The 16,245-nt window shown below is 47.9% G+C and overlaps 1 protein-coding gene across 1 annotated transcript in view; it reads right to left on the bottom strand.

Annotated features, from left to right (window-relative positions):
• The window catches only part of MCU (mitochondrial calcium uniporter), a 417,353-nt gene that overhangs the window by 389,998 nt on the left and 11,110 nt on the right, over positions 1 to 16,245 (bottom strand). The gene's annotated exons all lie outside the window — the stretch shown is intronic.

Below are 16,245 nucleotides of genomic sequence, written 5' to 3'. Positions count from 1 at the left end.
TACAACAACCATCACCACCAATACAACAACCATCACCACCAATACAACAACCATCACCACCAATACAACAACCATCACCTCCAATACAACAACCATCACCACCAATACAACCACCATCACCACCAATACAACAACCATCACCACCAATACAACCACCATCACCACCAATACAACAACCATCACCTCCAATACAACAACCATCACCACCAATACAACCACCATCACCTCCAATACAACAACCATCACCACCAATACAACCACCATCACCTCCAATACAACAACCATCACCTCCAATACAACAACCATCACCACCAATACAACAACCATCACCTCCAATACAACAACCATCACCACCAATACAACAACCATCACCACCAATACAACCACCATCACCTCCAATACAACAACCATCACCACCAATACAACCACCACCATCACCTCCAATACAACCACCATCACCTCCAATACAACCACCATCACCTCCAATACAACAACCATCACCTCCAATACAACCACCATCACCTCCAATACAACCACCATCACCTCCAATACAACCACCATCACCTCCAATACAACCACCATCACCTCCAATACAACCATCACCACCAATACAACCATCACTACCAATACAACCACCATCACCACCATTACAACCACCATCACCACCAAAACAACAACCATCATCACCAATACAACAACCATCACCACCATTACAACCACCATCACCACCAACACAACAACCATCACCACCATGACAACCACCATCACCACCAAAACAACAACAATCACCACCAATACAACAACCATCACCACTATTACAACCACCATCACCACCATTACAACAACCATCACCACCATTACAACAACCATCACCACCATTACAACCACCATCACCACCAATAACCATCACCACCATTACAACAACCATCACCACCATTACAACCACCATCACCACCAATACAACAACCATCACCACCATTACAACAACCATCACCACCAATACAACAACCATCACCACCATTACAACCACCATCACCACCATTACAACAACCATCACCACCATTACAACAACCATCACCACCATTACAACCACCATCACCACCAATACAACAACCATCACCACCAATACAACCATCACCTCCAATACAACCACCATCACCTCCAATACAACCATCACCACCATTACAACCACGATCACCACCAACACAACAACCATCACCACAAAAACAACAACCATCACCACCAATATAACAACCATCACCACCATTACAACAACCATCACCACCATTACAACAACCATCACCACCATTACAACAACCATCACCACCATTACAACAACCATCACCACCATTACAACAAACATCACCACCATTACAACAACCATCACCACCATTACAACAACCATCACCACCATTACAACAACCATCACCACCATTACAACAACCATCACCACCAAAACAACCACCATCACCACCATTACAACAACCATCACCACCATTACAACAACCATCACCACCATTACAACAACCATCACCACCATTACAACAACCATCACCACCATTACAACAACCATCACCACCATTACAACAACCATCACCACCATTACAACCACCATCACCACCATTACAACAACCATCACCACCATTACAACAACCATCACCACCAAAACAACCACCATCACCACCATTACAACAACCATCACCACCATTACAACAACCATCACCACCATTACAACAACCATCACCACCATTACAACAACCATCACCACCATTACAACCACCATCACCACCAAAACAACAACCTTCACTTTCACCAGTGAAACAACAAGTTACCATGCACAGTTGCAACAAAGTGTGGCAGGTCACCAACCACATATAATTGCAAGAACTTAAGCGACACCGTCAAGTGTTAGTGCAACACTATGTCGGCTTCCCAGAGTGATATTAAGTGTTCAAGTCAGGAGAGCGTGAGCTGAGGAGGGAGGTGGCGTCGACCTACTACTACAATGAAACTTTGAGGAACTAGAATGATCAAAGGCAACCGATCAGCCAGAGTACATTGTAAGGAGTGTTATAAACAAAGCCTTGGCAGGAATTCGTCAAATGTAACGAGACCTGCCTGAAGAAAAGAGAAAAAATCAACTATCGTGGCAAGGAGCGTGACTGCTAAGATTCTAATTCAAAGGGATTTAAATCACAACTACGTAAACTGGGTAACAAAGGAGACTAGTGTTGTATCAGAGAGGTAAACTGGTTTACACAGCGCGCGCACACTTTCTGAAACAGCATAACACAGAACATAAAAGGTAGGGGAAGCTGGTCCATCAACACCGCTCGCTCTGGCAGTTACACACAATGATGCACATGTCGAGAAGATAGAGCATTAGATGCCCCGAGGAGCTAGTCACCACCGAGGTATAGTGTTGGAGAACACAGGGCAGCGAGAGAGGTCATATTAAGGAACACGGTGTGGATGGCCCGAGATTGCACACGTGGGGACTTAAGAAGGATGAAGGCTTCTGAGAGAAGTGCAATGGGGGGGAGGGAGGGAGGGAGGGAAGGGGGGGGGGGGAGGGAGGGAGGGAGGGAGGGAGGGAGGGAGGGAGGGAGGGAGGGAGGGAGGGAGGGAGGGAGGGAGGGAGGGGGAGGGAGAGAGAGAGAGAGAGAGAGAGGGGGGGGAGGGGGGGGGGGAGAGAGAGAGAGAGAGAGAGAGAGAGAGAGAGAGAGAGAGAGAGAGAGAGAGAGAGAGAGAGAGAGAGAGAGAGAGAGAGAGAGAGAGAGAGAGAGAGGGGGGGGGGGTACCAAAAGAGTCCTGGATAGACAGGAGCAAATGTTTAGAGATCTTATCACAGATCAATCTCAGAAATACTCAGACTTGGTGCATACTCTTACTCGTCAGCACCCTTACTATCCATACCCAATCCCTGAAGGTGTCGTTGTGCCTTACTCAGCTCAGCAGATTTACACTCCACCAGCACAGCAGCTACGTAGTCTGCCTCCATACACAGCTGCATTCTCAAACAACTTGCAGACATGAGGAGTCAATCGATCAGCATATTGTCTGCCAACATCAGGGGCTTCATGACCATTGTTGGCATCTCACACACAGCTTTGTGAACACTCATCGTCCTGATGTGGTTGTTGTGCTAGAAACATTTCTAGATGACAGGACCCCTGAGAACTTTGCAACAATTGCCGGTTATACCTCATGGTTGCGCCGAGATAGGCAGGGTCAAGGAGGGGGTGTTGCAGTGTGCACCAGCAAATCTGTGTATGCACAACACATTGATGTGGTCATTCCTGGCCATCTTGAAATTATGTTCTTCAAAGTATGCTTAAATCCAGGTACCTCAATTCTCTTATGTGCAATGTACAGACCTCAATGGCAGGGTGCTTCTCCAATCACCTTCCTGATGAACAACCTAGACTCCCTGCTAATGCAGCACAACTGTCAGCACATTATAATTGTAGGTGACCTCAACCAGTATCTTATACAGAGGGATTTTGATGAACTCTTAGCAGTTTTTAACCTTTAAAATTTTGTGAGCTTCCCTACCCACATATCAGGCTCGTCCCTTGATCCTGTCGTAACTGACCTTCCTGCAAATATTGTTAATTGCAGACCTCTGGGATATGTTGGTTCTTCAGACCACCAGGCTGTCTTTACTACACTGGCTATCCCGACAGATCGAGGTGAAGAATCTGTTCGAACTACCTGGCTATGGGACAGAGGGAACTGGCCAGCCCTACGTTCAGAGCTTGAAGTAACTGATTGGCATGCCTTGCTCCAGGGGGACGTGAACAGCCAAGTAAACGCTTTCACCAGTCATATACTGGACCTCCAGTATAGGCATATCCCTCACCGGCAGTATGTGACCAAGCCCACTGATCAGCCTTGGTTTGGATATCGCTGCCGGATGGCAGCTGAAGCCAAAAACAAGGCCTGGAGGAGATTTAAACGGCATCCCTCGGCTCATAACAGAAACATTCATAGACAATCTTGTCGAATAATGAAAGAAGTTCAAAAGTGGGCTATATCCAGATGGGAATCCGAAACTCGAAGAAAACTTGCATCTGGAAGGGTTGGATCCAAGGTCTGGTGGTCCCTGGTGAAGGATCGGCAGGGGTACTCATCTGAGGACACAATCCCACCTCTAAACAGAGAAGATGGTACTGTGGTAACCAGCAATCAGGAGAAGGCTGATTTACTGGCAAACCACTTTGCTTCCAAGATGCAGGCCCCTGATCCTGAACGTCAGCCTCCACATCTTGCCCCATGCACTGTGTCTAGGCTGACTGAAGTGGTTATAAATCAGGCTGAAGTTCTCCATCTCCTTAACACGCTAGACACAAGCAAAGCTGTGGGGCCAGATAAGGTCAGTCCAAGACTACTACGCTGCTGCGCTGACCTGTTGGCTCCACCTCTCACGCGCCTCTTCCAACTGTGCCTAGTTCAAGGAATTTGGCCCTCCTTATGGAAGAAGGCAGATGTTGTTCCAGTGCACAAAAAGAAGAGCCGCTCAGTAGTTGGTAACTACAGACCTGTGTTACTGCTTTCCATTACTGGCAAGATCCTAGAATCATTAATTGCTCAGCAAATGACATCATTTTTTGACCGTCATCGGCTAATTTGTGATCGACAGTATGGTTTTAGAAAAGGCCGATCTGCTGCTGATCTTTTGCTAAATCTCTCCTCTAAGTGGCATCAGTCACTGGATGAATCCAAGATCAGCTGTGTTGTTGCTCTAGATATAGCAGGAGCCTTTGATCGGGTCTGGCACTCTGGACTAGCAGTGAAGCTTCAAGCTTTAGGCATTGCAGGCTCCATCTTAGTGTTATTAAAAGACTACCTTCAAGAACGGACTCTAAGGGTGGTCCTCAATGGAGCAGAATTCGATAACCACTCAATTGGTGCCAGCGTTCCACAGGGTAGTGTGCTTGGCCCTCTGCTGAGGAATGTTTATTTCAACGATCTTCTTCATCTCATTCCTGAAGCTCAAGCCTATGCTGATGACTGTACTCTAACCTTTACATACAGAAAGGAGGAAATGCTAACTGCTGCAAGAATCATTAATCACAAACTTTCAGCAATTTCTACCTGGGGTAGGAGATGGCAGGTCACATTTGCGGCTGAGAAGACTCAAGCGATGATGATAATTAGACTGCACATGGCGAATCGGACAGAACTGCAAATTGGTGGCAAATCCCTAGAGTTCACAGAAGAGTTTGATATCTTGGGAATGAAGTTCGACTCTTCAATGACAATGAAGAGCCATGTGATAAACCTAGCTAAAAAGGCAGCCAGGAAACTTACAGCACTACGGCGCATCTCATATCTTCTTGACAGCAAGGGATGCAAAACCTTATATGAAGCTCAAGTTCGCTCCCATCTTGAGTATGCACTCCTTTCCTGGATTGCCTGCCCCCCATCTTTCGTCAGACTGTTGGACAAAGTGGAGAGACGGGCTAGAAGGCTTATCTTTAGTCTTGACCAAGTCTGGTGGGAACGGTCTGAACATCAGAGCCTGCAACACCGTCGGGACGTTGTTGGTCTTACTGTTATGTACAAGGCCAACATCCTCAAAGTTCCGCACTTGGCCCAACTCCGTGGAGTACCAGTAGTTCCCACTCGTAACACTAGGCTCTCAACCTTCAACAGTCTCATGATGGAAGTGCCATTCTCAAGAACATCACTCCATCAGCGTTCATTCCTTCCGAGACTTACTCGCATCTGGAACTTGTTCGCTCAACAGATTGATACACGGGAGATCAGGTCAACTGTTCACATGAAGACTCTGGCACACAGCTGGCTACAAGCTCATCCTGTTCCTTATATGATTATTACTTAATGTTTTTTTAATGAATAAAGGCTACTCCTTCTAAAGCAAATAATTACACGCTCATGAAATAAATGGGCATCTAGGAGTAGGTTTCAACTTAGCTTACATAAGTTCAATATATGATAGTTCCCAATGTGTTAGTTTCAAAGTATACTCTTATGAAATAAATGAGTTTCTAGGTGTAGGCTTCAGATGAGCTGAGGTAGGATAACAGCTCTTGCTTGCAGTTTCACTAGGTATGTTATTAGGCATCCCTTATGAATCCTAGTCTTAGTTTAAAAAAAAAAAAAAAAAAAAAGAGAGAGAGAAAGAGAGAGAACTGGAAGGAAAGACGACAGGTAGGATCCGACGGAGAAGTTCATCCAACTCCAACCCGTGGTGGATGACAGGCGGTATTAAATTGTAGACCCCTGCAACTGATTCCCTGTAAAGTGATGGCGAATATTTGCAGGGACACAACTTGCGAAGAGAAAAGTACAGAGATAGATGAGAAAATCAATTGGACCAATGAGTTGACTCGAACCAGTGGCCAAGTAACTCCCAACCCGCGCACTCCTAACTCCCAACCCCTGCACCACGACGTACTGAATTCACAGGAAGTCTGGAGGCTTGTAATGAAGCCATTCGAAGTTTACAATATAAAACTCCCCCTCCCCCCTGCACTTTTGTGTAGGTACAGTAGTCCATGTACAGAATACTCCAGCTTCAGATACAGAGAGAAATCACAACGCGGAGGATATGTACGAGAAAATCCATTGGAGCTCGCTGGTATGATTTCTTAGCATAACAGAGACCGATGAAACAGTCGTCTGGCCATTACGAACATTTGAGAGGACCATACAAGGTCATGGAAAAACCAACCACACCCATCAGGCAGGTATACTCAGTAAAAAAGCAGGTATCATTGTTTCGTAAAACAAAATATTTTTTTCAATCACTAAATCCTTCAAATTACCTCGATATCAGCAATATTATACACTGTACGAACTTTGGAGATAAAGAGGATTAATGATCCTAGTCAGAAATGCCTGATCCGGCAAGAAAATAGACCCAGTTTAGTGTGGAGAATGAGCAGAGGTATTAGCAGGAACAGTGAATATGGCTCAAATTCTCTGTTACTCCTCTTCTTATACAACGTCTACAAGCCGCCTCGACGTAAACAAGACGTGGAGGCTGTGCTTATAATTATCATCATCAAGAGTTAGGTGTGACTCGTCTAGCCAATTCAAGAAGGTTCCCTTGATCTTAGGTTAAGCTCAACAGCACTCTAGTACCAGAAGTGGGAGGTAGACCCAGAGTGACCACTATGCTGCTGTTACAACACTAAACACACAACGACGACCAACACCACACGCACAACCTAGGTGGAATTGAAAAAAACATCAGTTGGATTATATACCAAAATATTGAACTTGAAAACTAGTATGCAACATTCACTCCACCTGAGGCTTTGAATATACCTGAGATTAATCTCTAGGAAATTTGTTTGCAGCGGAAATTTGACTGCAAAACAAAGCTTTTCCAGTCATCATCCCGGGAAACACAGAACAGAAGGATTATTAGTTCTACAACAAAGAAGGTAAAGAACAAAACCAGAGTCAACATCTTCAGAAAACATCTAAAGAAAACCCGCACACCAGAAGGAAGAACTCTACTAAAGAGCAGTGATAACTGAAGCAAGACCAGTTTTTTGAGAGGTGAAGGCAGCAACGTGGTTTGAATGGTGTCACCCATATTGAACGTAAGAGTCTTGGCAAGATATGGAACATTAAAACCATTTCGGGTAGACCAGCCCGACTGCAGGCAACTATTCAACCATCCCAGGAGGTTGAGAGACTTACTGGCCAATTTGCATAGAGCAGCAGCTTCATATCAGCTTCCTGCAGTGGTTAGAACTATTCTAACAAGTGAGGTTGACAGCCGTTCACGAAGGCATAGCTGCAAGTGACGAATGTGACTGTCATTTCACCAAACACGAACTAATCAGAGCCACAAAAGGTGGTGAGGACACTGCACCAGGTGCTGATAACATTACACACTCAATGATCGCACACGCAGGTCCTGCAGTGTTGTCATATTGGACGTTATCAATGCATCTTGGGAGCTGGGCAAACTGCCGAACTCTTGGAAGAAAGAAGACATCATTTCGATTCCTAAACCGAAAGTACCTGACAATTAAAGACCCATATAATTAACATCATGCAATAGTAAACTGCAGAACAGATGGTCGTAAGAACAAATCCACAAGGGCCATGACGAGGATTCGAACCTGCGTCCGGGAGCATCCCAGACACTGCCTTAATCTGTATATATATATATTTAAGACATATATATATATTTTAAGACACTGATCTTAAAATAGGCTACTTAGGAAGACTGAAACCCTGCATAAGCACACATTGGGCTCAGTATGAAACCCAATGTGTGGCACCTACTTGGTATGAAGTAGGTACTCCCAGCTACATAGCACCATTACTAGGATCAGTAAACTCAGGTTCTGTTATAGTGATCTTCCTTGATCTAGAAAAATTATTAGACCCAGCAAGTCACAAATACCCATCTTCCACCCGAGACAAAAATGAGTAACATTTAGCGAGCCATCCAAGGGTTTAGAGCCACTCAGGAATATCCCTAACAAAATGTAATGCAATTCAAGTGGAAGTTGTGGAAGTGACCATCATCCACAATTTTAAGACCAGATTCGACCAAAAACTTGAACATCAGTTAGGGAATAATGTAACAGGTAAAACAAAGGTAGTAAGAGGTATACAGAGAGCTATAGACCTCACTTCTCTGCAGTGACTATTAGGTAAGTGTGGGGGTTTTCTTTTTTGCTTTCACGACTGCAATGCGTACGTCGCCAATGTACATGTGGCAGACGCTTCACGAAACTGTCGGAATTAGCAGAATAAAAAATACGAGAGCAACCGTACAGGGCCTGGGAGCAAGGTCGAGTTAGAGTCCTTGAGGGTCTCTTCTCAGACTAGTCTCACCTGGTCCTGCTCCACGTTGATCGTTGGAATCTCCTCAATGATTTAACACTTTAAGGGACTCCTAGGGTCCTCATCACATTTATAGTTTAGTGAATATAGGCAACTCGGTGTTGAAGACACCTAGAGCTGAAGGCTTCAGTAATTGATTGGCAGTATTCAGAAGTGGTTCAACGGAAACACCGCATAAAGCTTAACAGTAGTTTATTTACTAACCACTAATACACAGGGTGCTTGATTTACTTTAGATTGGCGTCAGCAAAGCTATGGTTGTATTAGCGAGACTCTTGACGTCTGGCTAAATGACTCGTATCCACTCGTGGAGAAACACCTAACTTAACACAGTTGACAGCCAATCATTAACACGGCAACCTAACTACCGGTATGCAAAGGGATCACAAGAGTTCCAACCGGATACTCAGGTAATGATGATATGCAATAAATCACAAATACACTGTCAATGGGACAGGCAATAACATGCACAATAATATTAACACACAATACTAAATGTGTGGTGTATGTGAAGCTCACATTCACAGACTAGTGAAATGCCATGATACCACACAGATAACACGCATACACCGTCGATTCACCTATAACCTGTGACAAGTATAAGAAGGTGAGAACTGTAGTTAATACCTCAGATCAACACAGACAATAAAACAATGACAAGATTTTGTACTTACAGATGGGGGGTACCTCTCTTATTTATTCCCTCGGGCACATTTATACAAGCACTCGTAGGTGGCTTGATAGCTGGTTTCGCTCGTAGACACGGAGGGTATTCGCAGTAGGGTATGCTGTATGTTTAACAGACAGACACACGCACACACACTGGCACTGGCGGCGAGTAAGGTGGTGACGTCACGTAGTACAGTGAGGGCGGCGGTGGGCGTTCGAGGCTACACGCTCGGTACAGAGTGGCTGGCTGCTGCAGGTTACTATATGGTACCATGCGGTACACTTGTGGTAAAGTCACACACAGGTTACTTAGGTGGCGGCACTGCCTTAGTTCACTCTAGGTCACTCACAACGATCTTTGTCACCAGGGGTTACCTGATACCAGTCTGTTTCGCTCTGGTGATTTTGTCACTATAGGCTTCTGTTACGGACCCGAGTCCAGCGTCGGAGCACGGAGCAGTGACGACAACGCCATCTGTGAGTCCGCTCCCGAAACCCACTCCAAATGGACGACGCCATCTAGTGGTGACAGGATAGGCCAGCAATAAGTGTTATATTCCTGTCCTAGTCAGCTCATGACGTAGCCGCTGCTAACCTCTGATGAGGTGGTGCTTAGACAGTGAACGCCATCTATGGAGTGAAGAGGTGGACATTTCTGTCTAAGCTTGTGAGTGAAGCGTCCCAGTTTTAATGACGTGTCTGATTGCAGAGTCGACCTGGGACTGCTGTGTTGGACGATGGACCAGTCTACCCAAGGCAGCCAAGGTCTCCTCATCAGTCTGCTTTGAAGAAGCTGTGAGCCATCCCTGGACGAACTCTGTTGAGAGTAATAGCCTGCCTGAGGAGTGGCAGTGTTGGGAATCGCCTTGTCCGGGGTTGGCTGGTGGAGGAGACCACCCACTGGGGTGCTGTATGAGGAGAGTGACCAGCGAGTCACACGAGGTTCCTGGCTAGGGCTCGCAACCCTAAGTATCGGTCGAGGAGTGGCCTATACAGCGAAGCTGATCGGTACCTGCCAGCTACAGGCTGGATTGTGGTTGAAGGCCTCCACGACGAAGCACCCAGTGGGACTGTGATTTGGCTGGCCTGTGGCCAGGGTAGATTCGTTGTAGTGTTATCGTGGATGCATCGTGGACAACGGGAGCAGAGACCAGGGCTACCTAGAAGAAGCATCGCAGAGTGTTGAGCGTCTTCAGAGAGGGAGACCTCATTTTACATTGTGTTGTTATAATTCCCTTTTATGACTTTAAATTATGGTGGTGGAAATATATATATAAATTGGAATATTTGTATCCCTCCCCCTTTAGTTTTACTTGCATTACGGAACACACCCCTTGAAAGCCTCTACTAACTTGGGGCCGGATACCCAAAACTCTACTACCATCAGAGAAGAACCCGGTTGTGTCCCAGTAGGGCCGTAACAGCTTCTGAACAATATATTCACAATCGTGATTCTGGGCGAGTGTGGGTATATCGAAAAGACGCCGAGTTAACTTGACGGTGAGGAATGGACGGTGTTCAGTCTATTGGCCGATAGACAGAACAGGACACGTCCTCTATGCAAGAGCTCCCTCACGAGAATGCTTTTTCCCGAGGCTCAGAGCATCTTGTGGGGCACACACAAGGGATTACAATTTGACCAATAGCATTGCAGAAAATGAGCAGGAACCAGTCATATTGACCGTACCCTGATCAGTTGCAGAGGTGACGTCGTAAACACGTCACGACCACGTTATAGCTGTTATTCTCCATTGCGTCGGTTGACCCCAGAGGTCAGACGGTCACCTCGTTGGCGTCTCCCCTCTGTGTCTTCTCACGCTGGCCTCAGCCAATGTACTCACTGACCCTTGGTGGCAAGTATGCTTAACTTCCCTGTATCTACTTCCTGCCTGGACATACGGCGGCCTCCGTATTATGAAAGTGTTCCTGGTTAAGTGGGCATTCTGGAGATACCCAACATACCAGGTCACTATTCAGGGTTAATAGAGATAGGCTTGTGCACAAGATCAGTGCACTGTGCACTGCAATGCCATTCTAGTCAGCTGTGGGAGAATCTTGAGAGACCATTTTCTAACATCAAATACCACCTAACTTAGGTAAGTTATGTAAGTAAGTAATGAGGTAAATCCATCATTACCTCCATTAATAATAACTCGTACATTAAGTTCGGAACACACACACTATCAAGTAAAGACACTGTTCTTACACCATTCCCAACTTTGCACCCGCAAGGTAACCTAAGTTTAGGGCAGTTGGTAAATGTTATTTTTCTTTGTGTGATAAATGGTTCACCTGAGACATTGGCGTCCCTGGAGCTTCTGGGTACAAATGCACAACCTAGCGGACTTTCCTCCTATATAGAGAGTGCTGTGACCCAGAACATGGCACAGTTTTATTTTAAAATGAAAAAAAATTGAAAATAAATTTGGGATTTATTTTTTCAACAACAGTAAGTTAAGGGTCCTCTGATAGGTTAGGTGGGCAGGAAATTCTCGTAAAGTTTCAAAACGTTATGAAAAACGTTATTGAAAGTTCCTCTTCTAAGCTGTCCGAGGAGGGCCGGACGACTCAAACAGAAAACGGAACAGTACGTCACTTTTGTGAGTCGATTTCATTTCAAATTACGTCCAAATTTGGCCATAGTGCGCATACCAGCCAAAAGTGACGTTATTTTTAAGAGGACGGGTTGCAGTGTTGGCTGCTGGCTGTGATTGCTCATAATATACTTCTGCTGGAACTATATTTTGAGAGATTACTAAATGTGTTTATATATTCTCAGCTCACATCAATTGCACATCCTGTTATGGAGTCAGGTTCACTCACAGGATGAGAGATGACTCAGGAATCTGTACACCAGTTGAATGACTGTTAAGAGCCGGGACCAGAGAGCCAAAGCTCAACCCCCCGCAAGCACAACTAGGCGAGTACAACTAGGTCTTATAAAGACATGTTCACTCACAGGATGAGTGACGTTTCCTCCAATAAACTCGAACTTCGAGACAAAAATTTAAATTTAGACAATAATTTTCAAAACAGCCTCCAGCCATTACAAGCATCTCAACCAACACAATCACAGCATCACCACAACTACTAGCACCACCACAACCACTAGCACCACCACAGCCACTAGCACCACCACAACCACTAGCACCACCACAGCCACTAGCACCACCACAACCACTAGCACCACCACAACCACTAGCACCACCACAGCCACCAGCACCACCACAACCACTGTTAACTATAATCACTATTCACCACAACCATCAGAACCAGCCACCACAACCATCAGAACCAGCCACCACAACCATCAGAACCAGCCACCACAACCACCAGCACCCTCCACCACAACCACCAGCACCCTCCACCACAACCACCAGCACCCTCCACCACAACCACCAGCACCCTCCACCACAACCACTCTCCACCACAACCACCAGCACCCTCCACCACAACCACTCTCCACCACAATCACCAGCACCCTCCACCACAACCACCAGCACCCTCCACCACAACCACCAGCACCCTCCACCACAACCACCAGCACCCTCCATCACAACCACCCTCCACCACAACCACCAGCACCCTCCACCAAAACCACCAGCACCCTCCACCAAAACCACCAGCACCCTCCACCACAACCACCAGCACCCTCCACCACAACCACCAGCACCCTCCACAACCACCCTCCACCACAACCACCAGCACCCTCCACCACAACCACCCTCCACCACAACCACCCTCCACCACAACCACCCTCCACCACAACCACCAGCACCCTCCACCACAACCACAACACCCTCCACCACAACCACCCTCCACCACAACCACCACAACCACCCTCCACCACAACCACCAGCACCCTCCACCACAACCACCCTCCACCACAACCACCATCACCCTCCACCACAACCACCCTCCACCACAACCACCATCACCCTCCACCACAACCACCAGCACCCTCCACCACAACCACCAGCACCCTCCACCACAACCACCCTCCACCACAACCACCAGCACCCTCCACCACAACCACCAGCACCCTCCACCACAACCACCAGCACCATCCACCACAATCACCACAACCACCAGCACCCTCCACCATAACCACCAGCACCCTCCACCACAACTACCCTCCACCACAACCACCAGCACCCTCCACCACAACCACCAGCACCCTCCACCACAACCACCAGCACCCTCCACCACAACCACCCTCCACCACAACCACCAGCACCCTCCACCACAACCATCCTCCACCACAACCACCAGCACCCTCCACCACAACCACCCTCCACCACAACCACCCTCCACCACAACCACCAGCACCCTCCACCACAACCACCCTCCACCACAACCACCAGCACCCTCCACCACAACCACCAGCACCCTCCACCACAACCACCAACACCATCCACCACAATCACCAGCACCCTCCACCACAACCACCCTCCACCACAACCACCAGCACCCTCCACCACAACCACCAGCACCCTCCATCACAACCACCCTCCAACACAACCACCAGCACCCTCCACCACAACCACCAGCACCCTCCACCACAACCACCAGCACCCTCCACCACAACCACCAGCACCCTCCACCACAATCACCCTCCACCAAAACCACCAGCACCCTCCACCAAAACCACCAGCACCCTCCACCACAACCACAACACCCTCCACCACAACCACCCTCCACCACAACCACCAGCACCCTCCACCACAACCACCAGCACCCTCCACCACAACCACCCTCCACCAAAACCACCAGCACCCTCCACCACAACCACCAGCACCCTCCACCACAACCACCAGCACCCTCCACCACAACCAACCTCCACCACAACCACCAGCACCCTCCACCACAACCACCAGCACTCTCCACCACAACCACCAGCACCCTCCACCACAACCACCAGCACCCTCCACCACAACCACCCTCCACCACAACCACCAGCACCCTCCACCACAACCACCCTCCACCACAACCACCAGCACCCTCCACCACAACCACCCTCCACCACAACCACCAGCACCCTCCACCACAACCACCCTCCACCACAACCACCATCACCCTCCACCACAACCACCAGCACGCTCCACCACAACCACCAGCACCATCCACCACAACCACCAGCACCCTCCACCACAAACACCAGCACCCTCCACCACAACCACCAGCACCCTCCACCACAACCACCCTCCACCAAAACCACCAGCACCCTCCACCACAACCACCAGCACCCTCCACCACAACCACCAGCACCCTCCACCACAACCACCAGCACCCTCCACCACAACCACCCTCCAACACAACCACCAGCACCCTCCACCACAACACCATCCACCACAACCACCAGCACCATCCACCACAACCACCCTCCACCACAACCACCAGCACCCTCCACCCCAACCACCAGCACCCTCCACCACAACCACCAGCACCATCCACCACAACCACCAGCACCATCCACCACAACCACCAGCACCATCCATCACAACCACCAGCACCATCCACCACAACCACCAGCACCATCTACCACAACCACCAGCACCATCCACCACAACCACCAGCACCATCCACCACAACCACCAGCACCATCCACCACAGCACCATCCACCACAACCACAGCACCATCCACCACAACCACCAGCACCATCCACCACAACCACCAGCACCATCCACCACAACCACAGCACCATCCACCACAACCACCAGCACCCTCCACCACAACCACCAGCACCATCCACCACAACCACCAGCACCATCCACCACAATCAGTTGCCCCCAAAACTACGTCTCGCTCAAGGTTGCCAAGATATTCTTAACAAGTTTTAGATTGATCTCCCACATCTTTATCCCTCCCCCCTCTTCCTCCTCCTATATTCCTCCCTCCTATTTTCTATCCCTCAACTCCCCCACTTTCTCTTTATCCCTCCCTTGCCAGGGACTCCCATACGACCATCTGCAAATGTCCAATACTGGCCAGGCGTATGAGAGAACAGTGAGAATAGGTGCAGTAGGTGAAGCAAAACAAGAAAGAGAAGGAAAGGGAAAGGGAAGGTGTAAGAGAGGGGGAAGGTGGAGGGTTGGCCATTTAACAACTAATAAATTATTTCCGTTGAGCCATATTTAAAAGGCATCGTTAGTGCCGTATCGACAAGCATTTGGGTTTACAACCTCGGCCCAATTTTCCCAGCAGGAAAATTCAAATCGGATGGGATAGGACTCTTATGGTCTTAAATGTCAAGAACCCATTTCTAGAACTTGGAACTCACATAATCTTTACAACCATAGAAAGGTTTCGTCACCTTGTGGTTACCTTCCGTTGGTTTCAAGGATCCAAGTCCCCAGGGGCCAGGCGCTGGCCAGGCTCCCTCATTGATCTGGTCTGTCAGACTGTTAGACCGGGCAACCTGTCCACTTACAAATTACGTCAGAATTTGTCCATTTGCCCGTATGGCCGAAAATGGACGTAATTTGAAAATGAAAAAAATTGAAAATAAATTTAGAATTTTTGGTTTCCACAACAGCAAGTTATGGTTCCTCTGTTAGGTTAGGAGGGCGAGAAGTTCTCCTAAATTTTCAAACCTCAGGAAAACCGTTAATTGAATGTTTCCTCTCCTAACCTATGCTGACCGGGGAGCCGGTCGGCCGAGCGGACAGCACGCTGGACCTGTGATCCCAGGTTCGAACCCGGGATCCTGTGATCCCAGGTTCGATCCCAGGCGC

Source organism: Procambarus clarkii, chromosome 16 (assembly GCF_040958095.1).
Source record: "Procambarus clarkii isolate CNS0578487 chromosome 16, FALCON_Pclarkii_2.0, whole genome shotgun sequence".
NCBI lineage: Eukaryota > Metazoa > Arthropoda > Malacostraca > Decapoda > Cambaridae > Procambarus > Procambarus clarkii.
This window is presented reverse-complemented; position numbering and strand designations above follow the sequence as displayed.